Consider the following 19,364-nt stretch of genomic DNA (forward strand, 5'->3'; position numbering starts at 1 on the left):
TATGTATTTTATGCTGTCATAAAATATAAAAAAAATAAATTTAAAAATCAAACCTCTCCTCAAACAGAAATTTGCAGCCAGAATGCTGCTTGTCTTGTGAGCAAGACCCAGATGTTTGTCTGGGTCTATCATTCTCCCTGCAGTCTATTCCTCAGCTCCGAGGGAAGACAGAATCCAACTCATTCACTTTAGAGACTTGACTGTCAGGCATGACCAGACAGGGCTGGGAAAATGATGTTCTAAAGTTCTTTCCTTTTACTTTCATTCTCATCTGCTGCTGCAAAAGAACCTTTAGAAGGAAGTCTTCAAACCAAGTAGAGAACTACTGCCCACTTTAGAAGCTTCAACCCTTCAGAGACTTTCAACTGCCATAGCCTGGGGAGGATGTGTATAGAAAAATGCGATATGATGTACTAACCATAACATGCCTTGTTTAGGAACTTTTGCTTCACTGCTGTCTACCAAGATGAACTCTAAAGCAGGACAGGATAGGTCATGCATGTAATCTCAGCTTTTGAGGGGCTGAGGCAGGAGGATTGCCATGAATTTGAGGCTAACCTCAGAAATACAGTGAGGTCCTGTTTCAAACAAACAAACAAACAAACAAGCATGACCGCTTTGGTTTCAGGAATTTCTCTTCTGTCATATAAGCTTGGAGTTTCAGTTAAGCCCATGTTTTTATCAGGAATGCTACTTTATTAATTCACATAAACAAGAAGCAAGTTACAGTTCTTATAAAAAATTCTTCACCACCGTCTTTTGATCATTATTTCTGAGCAAGATACTTTTTAAAACTGGATTGCCCCCAAATTTGCTGGTATTATGACCTTGAAAATGTAGCAATAAAAGAACTAGTTCTTCTTAATCTGTGCACTTACATTTTAGGCATGATTTCCATCTTCTAGAATATTCTTTGCTAAAGTGCTGTTATTAAGTTGCCATAAAATTTTCAAGTATGATGGCTCCCTAACCCCATAGTAGAGTTTAGTGGGTTAGGACAAGTGTTTAAGAAAATGAATGGTTTGTCCTCTAGGGAAAAAATACTTCATAAAAAATGATCTGCTTATTCAAATCTCAGCTCATGTGTTCAAGGCTCAAATCACAAAAAGGGACCTTAAAAGATTGTCCAGAACACTGAGAGGTCTGTTTAGTTTAAAATAATTTAAATTCACAAATTATGTCTATTCAAGTACATTTTAAGGTCTATTTGTGAATCTCCACTCGTGATGACTATTTTTCTCATTGCTCACTTTTCCACACGTGATTGATTATTGTGTGTATTTAATGAATTAAACCTTATGCTTTGCTATTGCTCTGGGTGAGTTGATCTGTATTTTATTGTGGCATGAATCTTCAAGGTTCGTATTTGATCATTTAGGATTACGGGGGAAGAAACAAGAAACATTTCTGCTAGGCTCAAACTTCAATCCACTCCTTAGTTAGGCGTTAGGTTACTACACCCTTTTCTTCTTTTATTGTGGCACTGAAATGGAACCCAGGGCTCTGTGCATAGTAGGCAAGATTTTTCCCTGTGCTATATCCCTAGGCCTGGTTCCATTTAAAAATAAATTTCTCTATATTTACAATTTTTCCCAGAGGGAACTCAAAAATAATCTCTAAGTTACTCTAACAGCATCATCTCTGAGAGAAACTGCGTGTACCACGCTAATAGTAGAATGCCTTGCATTTCTGTCCCCAAACTTCATGGCACTGCTAAGAATGAACCTTGTCTCCTAGAATATGTAACTTAAAATGGAGTCTGCCTGCCTATAGTTTAAGTTACACTTTTCCATATTTGGTGAAAACTCAAGGATGATTACCTTTGCTTAGGAAAACTTTAATTACATTTGTGAAAGCAAATTAAACTGCAGAGTTTTGAATGTGCCAATAACCCCCTTGAGCGTGTTTCACTCCATCACTGTTATTGGTGGCTATGGGATCTGCCTGGGCAGGGAACTCCTCGCCCAATATCCACTGTTTCCACTTCTCCATCCTATTATCATAAAACTCAGCCCTTTAAAGTAGTTTAATGTTTTTGAACCAATTATATCATATGATCCACAACTCACTAACATTTATAGAACATTCCTCTACCAACCCTTCATCCAAGTTAAAGAACGGAGTGCTAATAACACTCCAGAAACCCATCCTTTTGGATTCATAGTCATGCCTTCTTCTGGAAGTGGAATACATCCTATTTTTATGATTGGTTTATTTTCATTTTATGATGTGTATATGTGTTTTACCTGCATGGATGTCTGTAATTGTGTGTGTACTATGCTTGTAAGGGCCCTGAAGAGGATCTATTTTACTATGGAACTGGAGTTATAGACAGTTGTTAACTGTCAAGTGGGTGCTAGGAACATGTGGTTTTTAGCCATTGAGCTGTTTCTCCAGCCTACCATTATCATATTTTTGTTTGGGTTTATTTTCTGGCTTCCCAAGTGCAGTACCTTTGAGGGACTCATATTCTTTGTTTTGGAGCAGCCTTATGCCCTATAGCATGTTTCGCAGCACTTTGCTCTTTACTACTAGATACCAGTATTATTTGTTTTCCTCCAATTATAGCAACCCAAAACTGTCTCCCAGTATTGCCAATGTTCTGTGGTGTAGGAGAAGGCAAAATTCCACCTGGTGGAAAATAACTGGATTTTAGTAAGTAAAGTACCTAAAAATATTAGAGGCTTTTCCTAACTTTACATACACTGATGCATACATATATTTTATTATATATTATCAAGCTTTTTTTGTTCAATACTATGTTTGAAAACTCACCCATGTTCGCAAATGTCACTGTAGCTTATTGTTATTGCTGTGTGGCATTCTATTGCTGTGGTTGCCATTGTTTAATTTTTAACTGTTGATGAACATTTATGGTTGTTCTGATTTAGAACTAGTGAAACCTACATAATTTGAGCATCTTCATCCATATCCACATATGCACATGGGCAAGAATCTTTACAGGGTAAGAATCTGCAAATAGAGTTGCTGACCTACAGGCATGCCTGAGTTTAGTGTTACTGGATAGTGTTCCACAGTTTCCCAAATGGATTGTATTAATTAAAATCTTTATTTACCCTACCATATAAATAGACTGAACATAGTTTATATAAAGGCTGAACATAGTTTAGAGTTGACTCTCTTTTAGGTTTTCTCACAAAGCTACAATAATGAAATTAAAGAAACCAAACCCTAGGATAAGGAAGGATATCTAAGAGGTAGCTCCATGACCCCCTTTCCTAAATCATGTCTTCTGGGATTAAAGGAGGGCCCTCCAGCATTTCTGGGGCACTGGTGTCAATAATACTATTGCTGATTTCATGTATTCACAGGCAGGAAGAAATGATACATTTGGTGTTCTTTAGAGGGAGGACACTTCGTTTGGTAGAAGCTCAACTTGCTTGGAGGGTGACAATCTCAAAGAGCAAATTGTAAACATATGTGCCGCTTCAGGAATGATCAGTTTACTCTATAGTCATAATTCCTTACTTCACTTCCTAAATCCCTAGGAGGGATACAAAGAACAAAAGGCCCTTGTTCCTTTGTCCAACTCAGTAAAAGGTAGAACCCTCAGCCTGAAAGCAGATCCAAGACCAAGACTAGTGCCTGAAGAATCCCTGATGGTCCCAAGAATATTGCCTGGATCTGCAATCACACAGGAGAGATTAGAGAGAGGGACATGGTTTGGCACAGCTGCGTGGTACTATGATCCTGATCACCAGCACAAGGAACATCACAGAATTATGTGTCAATTATGGATAGGAACATGATGACCTGAAAATGCAGGGGAGAGAGGAAACAAGGGAGAATTGGCGTAAAGCAATCATTACAATAGGTCCCATTAAGGTACCATTGGTTTTACTGTTCTTGTCATCTGATATGTTCACTGAAGAATTGCTACTCTGTGCCAAGGATCCCGGGAGAGTGCCCTTAAAAAGAACCCACAGAGAGATGGTTCTAAAATAAATGTTCTATTCAAGGGTTATTAATCAAAAAAGGAGAGGCCATAATCCCTCCAGCTATGCCGTTCCAAATTGCAGCTTGAGAATCAAGAAATGACATGGCTATTGAACTCTTGAACTAACAGCAACTTAAATTACCAGCACAAGACTGTGTCTCCAGATACAATATCAAGGAGAGGGGAGGGACTCATGAAGTTCAACCTCTCCCTGGAGATCTATAGGTAATGGTTCCTGGGAGAAGGGAAGACAATCTCATTAGTGGTATAGCCACTGATAAATTGACCATGCTTTATTTACTTTTCTTCTTCTATAATATTATTTTTTTGAAATTATAATAGAATTACTTTGCTTATCCCTTCTCTTTCTTCCACTCAAACTCTCCTGGGAAGTTCCCCCTGTTCTCTCAAATTTAGGACATCTCTCTTTTTAAAATTTATTATATCTACAATTATAAATATAATGTATAAATCATAAATTATTATAAATATAATATATATTCCTAAATACATAACTAAAACCAGTTCAGTCTGCATAATGTTACTTGTATATGTTTTTATGGCTGATATCATTTAATATTAGATTACCAATTCTTGTGCTCTTCTCTGTAGAAGACTATTTCTCCTTTCAGGAGTTCTTGTTAACTATAGTCCTTTGTCTAGTGTTGTTACTAGGTTCTTTAAAATATTCATCCACCTATTGAGTCACAAGAAGAAGAAGAAGAGGAAGAAGAAGAAGAAGAAGAAGAAGAAGAAGAAGAAGAAGAAGAAGAAGAAGAAGAAGAAGAACAAGAACAAGAACAAGAACAAGAACTAGAACAAGAAGAACAAGAAGAACAAGAACAAGAAGAACAAGAAGAACAAGAACAAGAACAAGAGCAAGAGGAGGAGGAGGAGGAGGAAGAGGAACAATAACAACAACAATATCAATAACAACAACAACAACAATAACAACAACAAAAAGCAGGTAGGGGGAAAGAAAAAAACAAAACAAAAGCAGAATAAAGGATTTGAAAGTAGAAATAAAATGGAGATCATCATGAGTGAATGTGATTAAATACTGTATGTACTTGCATGAAAGTCATAGTGAAACCCATTATTATATTTAATTAACATAAACTGATGAAAAGGAAGTGACTTTTCATTTATAGCACAATCAACTGGTATTTCTTTCTCTAATCCCAACCTTCCTTTATCTGTATGGCATCTCAAGTGTCCATACTTTGCAGAATGGCCAAGACTGTGATGCCACTATGAGTGGTAGGATAAATATTCTAAATAATGTTGTTTCCACTGTTGATTGAACATGTAAGTTGGGGAGCTGTGTGGAAACAACAAACCATAATCCCCATGATGTCAGGAAATAATGATTATTTTCATTTTATTTCAAAGGAGAGTTTTCTTGTTGTACATACATAATGTATGATACTTACAAAATGGAAAATAGAGTTGGACACAAAATGATTTACACATCAGGTTTCAAAGTAAAGGTTCTTTCTTATTATTAGTCATGCTCCTCCACTGAATTACCAGAATCTCTACCCATATTTCTTTGGTCAGTGATTCTGAATTGAAGATGGTGTTATTCCCGGGAGAAATTTGGCAATGCCTAGAGCTATCACATCCTGTTATAACTTTGGAGAACTGGCACTTGATCTAGTAAGTGGACAACAGGAATGGTACCAAATATTCTCCAAGTGATAGAAGGATAACCATCACAAAGAATGATCTGGCCTCAAATACCAAGATGGCTGAGGTTGTGAACCCTTTCATAGCCATAAGGAAATCGGTCTTCAAGAATGCCTACATAGAGTTCTCACACCAAGAACATTGTTCTCTCAGTACAGTATATTTTGTACTACCTGAAGATAAAGCTCAATGCTGCAGAAGAGTAGAATTAAGCTGACTCCTAAGAACCATGCAGCATGGCAGGAAGTTGGAATGCCAGCAGATTGGCTGGCCATTTGTGGCAGTGTTTTAGAGCACTTGACCATTAATCCAAACAAACCAATTTTGGAAGCTCCAAAACTCCTTACTTTTGAGGCCCAACAGTAGTGCAAACAGTGACATTGTGTTACTGTGGTGACTGTAGTTTTCAAAACATTTTCGCATGTAGAGGGACTCCCCCAATAAATCTATCTTGTGATAAATCTATCTTTATGATAAAGAGGAGAATATATGAGGCAAACCTTAAAAAAATTTTGTCAGGCATCTAATAAAATGAGGACAATAAAACAAAATGTCCCTCTCCTGCCAAGACACTTAACCTATCTGGAGCTCATTAATCCAACAAATGCGGTAAGCCAGAGTGTTCCTCAATCCTGAGGGATGCCTAATGCACAAGGTCAGAGCACTAATAGTTTAGCAGCTTCTTGCCTTGCAGTGCAGCAAAAAAAAAAAAAAAAAAAAAAAAAAAAAAAAAAAAAAGGAAACTGTCCCCAACCCAATTCCTTGAATTCTTTTCTGTGCGACTACATTTTAGAAGGGTGGTTCCCAGCACCTTATTAGTTAATTTTTGCACTGCCCCTGAACACATTTGGTAATATGGAGAAGCAGCTAGCATTGTTGAAAACTGAAAGCAGGGAGAACTGTTACTGATGTCTTGTATATACAGGAGAGAAATATCCAGTATCCTATAATGAATACAGGGAACAGTATCACACATAGAGCAAAATTTGGCCTGGCCAAAAATATTCCTAGTACACATGTTGAGAAATTCTACTTTATATATAAATTGTTCTGATGAAAGGAACTCTAATAAATCAGGATTTTGACTAGCAGTATTTCTTTATTTTGATTCTTGGTCGTCATCCTTTTTATTTGTATTCACATGCAGTAAAAATGTAAAACATATACAAGGATATAAGGTTTTTCTTCCCCTTTAGCAGAAGATGGTACAAAAGGGAAGAGTTCAAGCAGAAATACCTAATTAGTAATCAAAAAGAATGGTTTTCAAGGTAACAGGCATCAGTATACACTTGGATGTAGGCTTTAAAAATATTTATTGTGAAGAAAGTCCTCAAAACACACTGATCTGAATCACTTTAACCACCAGCTTAGGGCTGACATTTAAAACAAGATCTCTACGTACAACACATTTGGAGAACCACACAAATGGTAATGAGATGCAGAAACTGATGCTTTCAAAAACTTGTCCTTGGTCAAGAGACTTATGCAAGGTCAAGCAGGTAATATGAGACAATACTAGAAGCTATCTCAAGCCCTGGATTTCACATTTCAAAAGATATAAAAATATGCCTAAGTATATGACTAACCGGTAAGAATCAAATGCTATGGAAAAACAGTGAACATTAAATTAAAGCCTTTCCATAGATCTCTGAGCTTACTCAATAACTTGCTTTTTGTCCTTTGACATCATCAAATTTTCTACCTATTGTCTTCAGGCCAAGTGAGTTCTTTCAAAGTTCTCAAGAGAGTGGTTTATCGTTTTTAAGAAACAAAGAATTTTTTTCACATTATGTTAAATGACAAATGTATATATGAAATTGCCCAGTGCTTATTATTTTACAAACTGAAAACCCCTTCCATACCCATTGTAAAGTCTTTTTACCAAGAAAGTGATTTTTTTCCCCTCTAATCTTAGAAAATGAAAAAATTATCTGCCACTGATTAGCTGTTGTTGATGGGAAAGCATTAGCTTTGGAACAAACACAAGCTGTTTGTTACATCATAACAGATAGAAGAACAACTTCAAAACTCTTGGTTTTCTTTCCTGTAAGTACCATCTCTGTATTGGAATGATTAGAACAGAAGCGAGACAACCTGCAAATGTTAAGGAAAGACTGGAAGACAATGATGGACAATTTCAAGAGAAGTCATGTGGAAGAAAGGAAAGTCTTCGTTCATTTTCTAGAGAAGCTTGGACAAAAACCAAGGGTGGAAGCTATGAAGACTTAGCTTTTGGCTGCAGGTGAGAACAAAATCTGTGTATCCATGATATCAATTCTAAGTATTTAACCAAGAGAAATGAAAATACACATCTTCAAAAAATCTTGTATGTAAGTGGTCATGGCAAAATTATTCATAATACTCAGATATTCACCAGCTAATGAATAGCTAAAAGAAATCTATCTGGTACAAGGTTATTTTGCCATTAAAGGGTTGAAGTGCTGTAACATGGTACAATCTAAATACATCTTGAGATATTGATGATGATTGAAAGAAGGCCATCAGTAAAGGTCACATGTTGTGTGATTCTATTTATATAAAATATCCAGAGCAAGTAAATCTGCATAGACAAAGATTTCATTTGTTACTTCCTAGGACTACACCCTCAAGTAGTTAATAAGCTGTGTGGTTAAAAAGTTAGTAACCTGAAGGGTACTGAACTTCTCTTAGTGCTCCTGATAATTTTCTAAAATTGGCTGAATAGATCGTCATTGACTTTAAGTGAGTGAACTCTATGGCATATGGAGACTAGAGAAGAAAGGTGAGGAAGATAGGATATAGTGTTACATTCCCCTGGTAATATTTAAATTGACCTTAGAAAACCTACAAATGGAGATGCTGCACTGTACCCTAGAGGACTGCCAGCTATAAGATTTCTCAATGTTTTACCCCTTCTCTGTTTCCCTAGCCAAGTCTGTGTGGCCAAAGGATAAAACTAGCTTCCATTATTCACAGAGGCCATTTTTGTCTACTCTTCTCACGATAACTAAATTCAAGGGATTGTGCTATTTCTTTAGCATAGTAATACCACTGCTTACTGCCTGAGGTGACGTTCTCAAAAACATAACTGGACAAGGCCTGACATAGGGGTGCTTTTCAAAGAATGTGCTCCCGAGAGAAACTTGCAAGGATTAAAATGGGGCTGGGAAATGAAAGAAGTAAATTACTGGAACCATTTCTAGGGTTATCCCAGTCTCAGTCTGATCCTGATTGGAGAGAACTGGAGTATAAAGAAATCCCAGAAGTTTGTTCTCCTTCTAGCCAAGGGACCTCTGACTTCATAGTTTCCCTCCCACCAGCCATGGTCTATGGGATGTCCCAGGATGACAGAAACTCCCAGGAATTTCCTGTTCCTTGTGGGTACAGAAAAACTGCTCCAGAATCTCACAGGAAATCCTCTGGAGACATTCAAGTGTTGTTCACTAGAAACTACAGAATGACACAGAGAATCGGGGTGTGTGTGTGTGTGTGTGTGTGTGTGTGTGTGTGTGTGTGTTCTGATATATATATATATATATGTATACACACACACACACACACACACACACACACACATATATATATATATGCATGTGGCGAAATAGGTACACATGTGCCACAGATCAATGATATTGGGTGTTTTCTCGAACCATCTTCTGCCTTGGTTTTACACAGGATATTTTGCTAAACCTATAACTCCAGTTCAGCTAGGCTGGCTGGACACAGAGCTCTAATGACCTGCCTATCTCTGTTTCTTCAGCACCAGAATTACAGTCATATATAGTGAAACCTGTCTCTTTCTGTGAGTGTTGGGGTGGTCTGAACTCAGGTCTTCCTGCTTCTACAACAAGCACTTTTGCCAATAGGCTCACCCCGCCGAGGCAGAAATCAGTTCAAATAAAAAGATCTGACATGTTCTGAGCAGAACTCCAAAACAGATCAGTACATATATGCCTTAAATATTTAAGCTGCTTTTAAAAAAAGTAAACTATAAAAGCTGTTTATTATTCTGAGTCTATAGCAGGTCCTGAACATGGTAGGAACTTGTAGCATCCAGATGCATTTCCAGATTATGTGGCTCAAGCTTCCTAGGCTTAGCCTCTGCATTTCTGCCCTCCTTGCTGATGACTGCTTTATCTGGCATCCTTGCCCACAGCATACTTGTTTCGTTTCAGAGGCTGGACATTTTCTGAAGTAGCAGAGCTGCTGGCTCACACTGCAGGCACTGCTGAGCAGCTTCAGCAACCTCATTTACCATTTCACCAGTCAGACAGATTCCAAAACTGCAAACCCATAGAAACATTTATGCCTGGCTTGACTTAAATGAACACAAAATAGGCCTATGGTATTGATCATCTTACCACATACTTAAAGTCTCTATGTTTCATCATTTTGTCAGACATCACAGTAAAGGTGGTACTGAGAACTTAGCCCAGAGCCCCCTTATACATGCCAGGCCAACACTCCGCAGTAGGCTATATTCCCAGCCTAACATTATTTTGGTGATTAAGATAGTGTTTTCTGTGTGCATATCTAGATACTCTCACATATTTCCTGTGTCTTCTGTATACCAGACAACTGCTCTAGAACACCATAAGTCATTCTTTGCAAAAGCTGAAATACTATTCACTAGAAGCAACACAATGCACAGATGCAGAATTGCTGTGTACGGTGGTGGCGGTCAAGGTATGTGGTATATATTATATAGGTACATATGGTTCTTAATTGACAACTGTTGGATTTACTGTTTTCCTGCTTTTCAAAAGTTACACCAATAACCTTGCCAAAGAGGACAAGGAAAACTTATGAGACCTCAACCCTAGAAAAAGAATTGCAGGCAACTAAGGGTTGCTGGCAGTGGGAAAATAGTCTTCCGCAGAGCAGAACACACAAATCTGTTGTTCAGTGCCAAAGCCTTATGGCTGAAATGTGTGTGTGTGTGTGTGTGTGTGTGTGTGTGTGTGTGTGTGTGTGTGTAGTGTGTGTGTGTGATTTAAGAGTGTGTGTCAGTGAGTATGTGTGTGTGTGTGGTGTGGTGTGTGTGTGTGATTTAAGAGTGTGTGTCAGTGAGTATGTGTGTGTGTGTTTGTATGTAAGAGTGTGCATGTAAAAGCAATTAGTAGAAAAAGAGGCTATGAATTTGCAAGAGAGCAAATGGAGGGAGGAAAAGAAGGAGAGCTATGGAGGAAGGAAAGGGAAGAATAATTGAGGTAATTATATTATAAAATCTCAAAATCAAAAGGCAAAACTCATTAAATAGAAATAATCCATTCAGTTTCAAAGTCCTTCCCTTGGCTAGAATATATAGTGTAATAATGTCTTAAGGTCAGCTAGCAGCAGCAAGCAACAGCGACTGGTCAGTCTTAGGTCATAAGAAGAAAGGAACAAAACTGCACAGTGTGGATCCTGCTTGGCTAGAGCGGCTAGCAGCTTACATAGATTGGATGCATAAATATATGTTTGACTTGTGTTATTTTCTATCTACAATGGATTTATTGAGATATACATAATGCTTCAAGGAACACATATACATTTAAATATATACTTAAAACACTGCTGGGTACGTGACAGTTCTTTATAGAAGTCTTTCTAATTAGAGGCATGTACCTTCTCACAAGCTGCATGACAACATCTTTGCCCTGAAAATTGTTCTGTCAACAGACTGTGACAGCTTTTCTGAGATGTCTCAACTTTTACAAGTTGTTTCTACCTCCTGTTACTCCTTCCTGTTCTTTTTCTCCTCATGCCCCATGAGGTTATCACAAAAGATGAGGTTTAAGCAAAAATGCACTACCTACCTAATGGACTGAATAAATGAGAAATAAAAGACCCAAGGGATCAGAAAAAAAAAAAAAGCTCCCAGAAACTCTTGATGCATATTTGGGCGGTAAGGAGGGAGCCAGAGGGCTTTGCTCCAGAGTCTGGTTTTGTTTGTATCTATGAAAGTGCACGAGTTGAAATTCCATAAATAGAGGAGCTTCTGTACCACGTCCTATTGCTAATATTTTCTTTTCCTCTGACGTCTGTCCTCAGCATTTCAGTTCACAGCGAGTGCTTAATAAATGTATGACGACTGGTGTTGGAAAGTGTCACAGGCACAAAAAGCATTCGAAAAAAATCCTAGGAAAATACCAAAGGGGGGAAAAATCACCATTCAATAAATTCTCCCAAACTTAAAAGGGCAAAGATGTTGCTTTTCAACCAGGAGTCTCGGAAAGAGCAAGCTTGTGGGGAGATGTTTGTCTCAAATTTAGCACAGGAGTGAGTTCATTTTTCAAATGGTTTGGAAAAAAATCAAAGGACTGCTACTACATGACGTGTGAAAATTATTTGAAATTCAAATTCTTGCCCTGTAAATAAAGACTTCTTAGAGCACAAACCCACCCATTGAGTTAAGCATTTGTCTACGCTGCTTACTCCTTAAACTGTGATTGCCTGAAATGGCCTACTGTATAGGGTCCTGTACTGAAAATGCTCACTGACCGTCAGATGTAAAAAGTGAAATGACACTTTCTTTCCTTTTCTCTATGTTTTCCCTAATTTGGGCTTTCATTTTCTCTGTCGCAGTGCTTTACAAATCCCAAGAAGAGGCTCTGTCTTCCACATATTCATTTCTATGAGCAGCCCAGTTGTTTGTATCAGACTTAATCAAAGAAAGTATTTCCAACCTCATTTCTTCTAGAACAACACAAATGAAACCAACCACACAAAACAAATATTTAAATACTTCTTTGCAGCGTTTATGTTTCTAATCTCCTCATTGGTTGGTGTTTGAAGCTTTTTGCTTGTGCCCTTGTTTGCCTTGAAACTCTTATTCTGCTTTTGAACACACGCTGGTTCCTTGGTGCTGAAACATGTTTGTTACTTTCCTGTGCTAGACTGAACTGCACAACAATCTTTGTGTTTTGAGACCAGAATAGCAGACAGCTTAACTGAATACCTGACCTGACCATACCCTGGAGGCCTATGATTCTACCTTGTCCTTTAAACCCTAGTACACCCCCCAGGAAATCAACTCATTTTTTAAAATTTATTTTTGTGAGGTAACTGGTTTTAATAGGCAGGTGGTAACTTTAGAGGAAGGTCATACAGTTTAGATAAATTATATATTGTGTGTATATATTTCAGATTAGTCAAGCTTCTGGGAGGTATTCTGAAGTCCAACTCACCTTCCATAACTAACCCAGTGTACACGGTAGCCTCACCTTGCTGTAAATATTCTACAATGTACCTTCTGGTCTTGTACCACTCTACAACTCAAGGTCACATGTTAAAGATTCCTCTTGTTTATAAGAGGAAATTTCTCTCAGTTTATTATGTCCCTCTTCCACCATAACATCCATCACGTCCTTTCCCTTCCACTTCTTCCATTTCCCTGGCTATAAGGCTCTGAATAGCTTCTTTAGAAGCTAATGGGGGGGTGTATAATTCCTGATGCACAGCATCATGCACTATACGAATCTCTGCAGGCTTTGTACTGGCACCTTTGATAGGATCTTACTTATTTTGTTTGCTATATATTCCAAAACACCATTCTCCTCAAAACAGCTGGCATGTTAATCCTTTTTGTTTGTTACATCCAGGAGCCTGATTCCTGTCTTACTGTATACCAATAACATGAAGAATATGTGTGGAACACTTAAGGATGACTGACTGCAGGAGACGAGAGTAAATACCATGAGTGTTTACTGCTCCAACAATTCTCGAATGGATCTGGACCACATTTAACTGGGATCACAGCAGTTGTTCCTTTGGAGTGGCCTGGTGATGATTACAACAGAAGCATTCCTTGGGCCCACACTTGATAGACACACATATGGTTTGATCATTGCAGATGGCTAACAACTCTCCTTCAGACACGGTGATGTGGTGTTTTAAGAGTAAAACTATCTAAAATCAGAATTATGTCCCTGTGGAAATAATAAAGCATTTATTCAGAAAAGGAAATCACAGGGCCTTTGTTATCTCAGAGCAACCATTTTTGGTTCTGGAGTAGATGTATTAAATGTTCACCCACAAAGAAATTCAACGGGTCTAAGAAGTAAAGCATGTGGCTTCCCACTTAAAAGCTAATATATATAGAATTCAGTAACCAAGACTCATTGATTTTACTATTCACAGTATACTGATACAGTACTATCGATGAAACCCCTTTCCAAAGGGCACTTGATAACTCTGAGATCAGGACTTTGGTATTTGTGAGTGCTGGTTGTATATTTATCCCTGTGCAACTCTGTCACCAGAAATGAAGCTGTAACTCCTTTCAATTCCACTCGTAGGGGTCACCAAAGCGTAGTGGAACTTAAGATAATATTAGCCAAATGCTTTGGTCCATATACCAAGAAATCTACAGAATCGATATTCCAATGGCCCCAATTCCCTCAAATATCTGAATGGCTATCACCTCATTCCTTAGTACTACATCTCAATATTCCAAAAGTGTTAATCATATTGTGTTCTCCTAAACGTATTTCTTTGAATACATGGTTCTTGCGGTGCTACAACTGAAATGAGAAGCTGTACAAAAATTATCTAAATCTTCCGGGAGTCTAAGAAATAATAGCTTCAGGTTCTTCTCATTATTACATATTTATATACATTTATATATTATTATATTATAAATTATATATAAAATATCTGTTTATATATTTACACATATAACATAAATGTGTATATTTATATACATTTATACCTAGTATATAATATATACAATATAATATACATATTATATGTATATTTTACATTATTATACATGTACAATAATTCATGTGTATATACAATGCATGCATATACATGCATAATATATTATACATATTATATAATGTATATAATGTGTATCTATAGTATGTGTATATTTATTCAACTATAAATATATATTATATATTGTGTGTTATGAACACATTTGTAAATGTACAGACAATATTTTAAGTGAAAGATTTTGAATAATCAAACGTTAGTATATATTACATATATATATATACACACATACAAGCTTTTAGATTGAGCATGTATATTTATTTACAGTTACCTAATTTAAGTTTATGTATGTGTTATTTTTAAGAATGGCCATCAATCACTCTAATACCTGGGTTATAACATCCCTATCATTCATTTTTAGAATTTAATATTTTTCTTTCTTTTATAAATCCAGACTGGCATCCATGGGATGGGATGAATTTAACTCAATATGTCAGCCAATTATTTGAGAGACTCTTTTGAAGCACCAAACTATTTCTTCTGGCCTTCCTCCTCTAAAAAAACTCTCAATTTCTCCTTGGGGAGCAATAACACTTAAATCCTTTTGTAAAATCTAAAATTGATTTCTTTGAGAAGTGCACACATTCTATCCTGACTCCCACAAAAGACTGGGCATTCTGCCAGAATTTAAGAGTGCAATTGAGGCAGCAACATTTTGCATACAAACAGCTCCCCCAGTCTCCAGTATCTCTTTAAAGTTTCAACAAGTTAAGACTAAACAGAAGTGGAAAGATGCTATCCTTACAAATTTCCTTCTTAGACTCCATAAATCCCAACATGCAGCTCTCTTCTTGGAGCCTTCACTGTCTCCTTTGAGATAGCAAGACTGCAGACATGAGATGTGCTTAGAGAATTTATCACACGTGGTTCAAACTCCACCTTTTTAGATTTGCCATGGGATAGATACAGGAAGCTGGGAAGACCTGGTCCACCAAACTTAAGTGTTGGAGACAATCTAATGCAAAAAGCTGGAAACAATAAGTATTCTATTTGTGACTGAGAGTAGACTCAAAACACAGTCCCTACCACAGGTACAGGCTTGTTGTTACATAGATCCACATGATTGTTTTATGAGGTATACTCCATAAGTTACATTTGTAGTAAACTGCCTGAGTGCAGTCTTACCAGCACTCCATCATTAAAAAGATGCCTGTTCTTTTTCTTAGCTTTACTTTTATATTTGGAGCTTTATTGCAATCTAGTATACAAACAGATGAATGCACACACCTCAGTGCATTTTTCCAGTCTCTTCCCAATCTCAACCCCTAAATGTCACCATATACTGATTTGCAGTCCTGTTGGCTAGCCAGTCTGGCTCTGAGCTTTAGTTCATTAGAATCATACAGTATACAGTAGATGTTTTTTTAACTAGGTGTTTTTCACCCATACTATATGTTGTGACATGCAATCATACTTCATATTTTCTGCTGAGAGATATTTTATGGTGTGAACTAAATATGCCTGTCAATAGACGTAAGGTTGATACCAACTGGGTTGAACATTCTAGCAAATGCCCTTTGGTAAATATTTGCTGGTGTTTCTGTTTGGGTGTGTGGCTGTTCCTTCAGAAAAAATGCATATGCATCCTTTTAGAGGAACTGTCCTATAGTTTTCCACATCTTTATACCAACCTATGCAGCTACCTAAATACACATGTATAAGAAGTAACACAATAAATACATAAATAATGAAGAACATCTTTCTTTTGATTAAAATGGCATCATGTTTTAGACCAGAAAGACAGTTAAAGAATGTCAGCATTGGAGTAGGGGTCTTTAAGCAAAGGATGAAACTGGGCACTATTTTCAGTGGAGTATTGCAAAACTAGTACTTTGAATTTTAAAAATGGATACCAATACCTCCAGGCCTATGTAGCATCTTTGTGTTCTTTGACATACTAGTGAGAGACTGATTGATCTCACATTTTCGGTATGTTTATAGTAAAGGTTCAGGTGAAAGTGGAATGCTATCTCTTACAAACCAGATAAAGGGATAATGTTTCTTGATTGCAATCCTTGAAGAATTATAGAACTGAACCTTCACCTCCTTAAAATGCTGCTTCTTAAGGTGCTATTCTTGATAACTGGAAACTAGAAAATATTCTTCCCAAAGTATACTCCAACTCAACAATTTTAAAACAGCCACTGGTTAAATATTATCCATAGCCTGTCTGCTAATTTTTTTGAGCCAATGACAATGCTGCAGTCAATTATTTCATTTGATAACAAAATGGACAGGGACAATCAAGAATAGTACACCTAATGAGACTTATTGCAAAGCCAGATGGAAGGGCAACAAGAAATGAGGATAAAAAGAAAAAAATGTTCATGATACAGGCATAAGTAAGGAAATTTCAAGTAGCTAAGGAAATAGCAAGAACTCAGCAATAGAATCTCATGAAATTAAAGTAGTCTATTATTGGCAATTCCCAGCTACAGGAAGGGATGGAGTACATTTTCCTCAAGAGATGAGACATGATGACCATGCTCTAGTAGATGTCCACACAGCTATAAGTATATGGGTAGCACCAATTGGATTTGATGGGTTTTTCTTTTTTTAAGGAAGATACAAAATCGGGTCACATAGGAGGATGTATCTGGGAGGAATTCCAGGGTAAAGAAAGTAAAAAATTATATAAAATTGTCAATTAACTAAAAGGTTAATAATAAAACTAACAGAAGATGGCAGGCAGAATGTGAGGACATTTTACTGGATATTCATCTTTTCTAGTTAGGGATCCTATTGCTATGATGAAACACCATGACAAAATCAACTTGGAGATTTTATTTGGCCGTATTACAGTTCATCATCCTTGGAAGTCAGGTCCAGAACTTTAACAGGGCAGGAACCGACAGGCAAGAGCTGATGCAGAGTCCATGTCAGAGTGTTGCTTACTGGTTTGTTCAACGTGGCTTGCTCAACCTGCTTTTGTATTGAACCCAGGGCCATCAGCAGAGGGCTAGCACCACCTACAAAGGGCTGGGCACTCTCCCAATAATCACTAATTTAAAAAAAACATACCAACAATGGAGGAGTGTTCCTCTTTCTCCACATCCTCACCAGCATCTGATGTCACCTGAGTTTTTTATCTTAGCCATTCTTACTGCTGTGAGGTGGGATCTTGGCATTGTTTTGATTTGTATTTCCCTGATGACTAAGGATGTTGAACATTTCTTTAGGTACTTCTCAGCCATTTGATATTCCTCAGCTGAGAATTCTTTGTTTAGCACTCTACCCCATTTTTTAATAGGGTTATTTGGCTCTTTGGCGTCTAACTCCTTGAATGTTTTGTTTACATTAGATATTACCCCTCTGTCAATGTAGGACTGGTGAAGGTCTTTTCCCAATCTGTTGTTTGCCATTTTGTCTTATTGATGATGTCCTTTGCCTTACAGAAGCTTTGCAATTTTATGAGTTCCCATTTGTCGATTCTTGATCTTAGAGCATAAGCCATTGGTGTTCTGCTCAGGAAATTTTCCCCTTTGCCTAGGTGTTCGAGGCTCTTCTCCACTTTCTCTTCTATTAGTTTCAGTGTATCTGGTTTTATGTGGAAGTCCTTGATCAACTTGGACTTCAGCTTTGTACAAGGAGATAAGAATGGATCTATTTGCATTCCTCTACATGCTGACAGTCACTTGAACCAGCAGCATTTGTTGAAAATGCTGTCTTTTTTCCACTGGATGGTTAGCTCCTTTGTCAATGATGAAATGACCATAGGCGTGTATGTGTGTTTATTTCTGGGTCATCAATTCTATTCCACTGATGTACCTGCCTGTCTCTGTACCAATACCTTGTAGGTTTTAATCACGATTGCTCTGTAATACAGCCTGAATGGAAATCAGTTTGGAAGTTCTTCAGAAAATTGAACATAGTGCTACCCGAGGACACAGTTATACCACTCCTCAGCATATGCCCAAAAGATGCTCCAACATATAACAAGGACACATGCTCCACTATGTTCATAGCAGCCTTATTTGTAATAGCTAGAAGCTGTAAAGAACCCAGGAGTCCTTCAACAAAGGAATCGATAAAGAAAATGTACATTTACACAATGAAGTACTACTCAGCTATTAAAAACAATGACTTCATGAAATTCTTAGGCAAATGGATGGAACTACAAAATACCATCCTGAGTGAGGTAACCCAGTAACAAAAGAAAATACAAAGTACACACTCAGTGATAAAGAATGAAACAAAGACTGAAGGAAAGGCCATCCCATATGCAGCCACCAATCCCACTCACTATTGCTGATGCCAAGAAGTACTTGCTGACAGGAACCTGGTATGAATGTCCTCTGAGAGGCTCTGCCAGAGGCTTACTGATATAGATGAGGATCTTTGCAGCCAACCACCAGACTGAGCACAGGGACCCCAATGGAGGAGTTAGAGAAAGGACTGAAGGAGCTGAAGGGTTTTGCAACCCATAGGAAGAAAACAATATCAACCAACCAGACCCCCAGAGTTCCTAGGGATTAAACGACCAACTAAAGAGTACACATGGTGGGATCCATGGATCCAGCCACATACACAGCAGAGGTTGGCCTTGTCTGGCATCAATAGGAGAAACTTTTGGTCCTGTGAAGTCTTGTTTAGAAGCAGGGGGAAGGGGATTGTTGAGGAGGAAACCAGGAAAGGGGTTAACATTTGAAACGTAAATACATAAACTATTCAATTAAAAATAGGGAAAAAGGGAAATTACCATGCAGCTGGATCTTATGGAGGAAGTTTTTCAAAGTTCCCTCAGTTCAGATGATTATAGCTAGTGTCAAGTTAACATAAACCTAGCCAGCACAGCATCTGACTTGGTATTAAGATCCAGATGCATGGCCTGAAGAGATAGCTTGGTGGTAAAGCGAATGGGACACTCTTCCAGAGAACCTGGGTTCAATTCCCAGCACCCACGTGGAAGTTTATAACATGTAGGCAAATCACCAAAGCACATAAAATAAAAGAAAAAAATCCAGAATACAGAAAGAACTCA

The 19,364-nt window shown here is 37.6% G+C and overlaps 1 protein-coding gene and 1 long non-coding RNA gene across 7 annotated transcripts in view; one reads left to right on the forward strand and one right to left on the reverse strand.

Annotated features, from left to right (window-relative positions):
- Arhgap6 (Rho GTPase activating protein 6) overlaps positions 1–19,364 on the reverse strand; it is a 536,433-nt gene that overhangs the window by 268,167 nt on the left and 248,902 nt on the right. The gene's annotated exons all lie outside the window — the stretch shown is intronic.
- Positions 7,680–13,573, forward strand: LOC120099231 (uncharacterized). 2 transcript variants are annotated; one of them, XR_005498299.2, is made up of 3 exons: positions 7,680–7,889; positions 10,201–10,312; positions 13,210–13,573. It is a non-coding gene; the product is annotated as an uncharacterized LOC120099231 (long non-coding RNA). The 2 variants fall into 2 exon arrangements; XR_010061306.1 differs by lacking the exon at positions 10,201–10,312.

This window comes from Rattus norvegicus, chromosome X (assembly GCF_036323735.1).
Source record: "Rattus norvegicus strain BN/NHsdMcwi chromosome X, GRCr8, whole genome shotgun sequence".
Taxonomy (NCBI): Eukaryota; Metazoa; Chordata; class Mammalia; order Rodentia; family Muridae; genus Rattus; species Rattus norvegicus.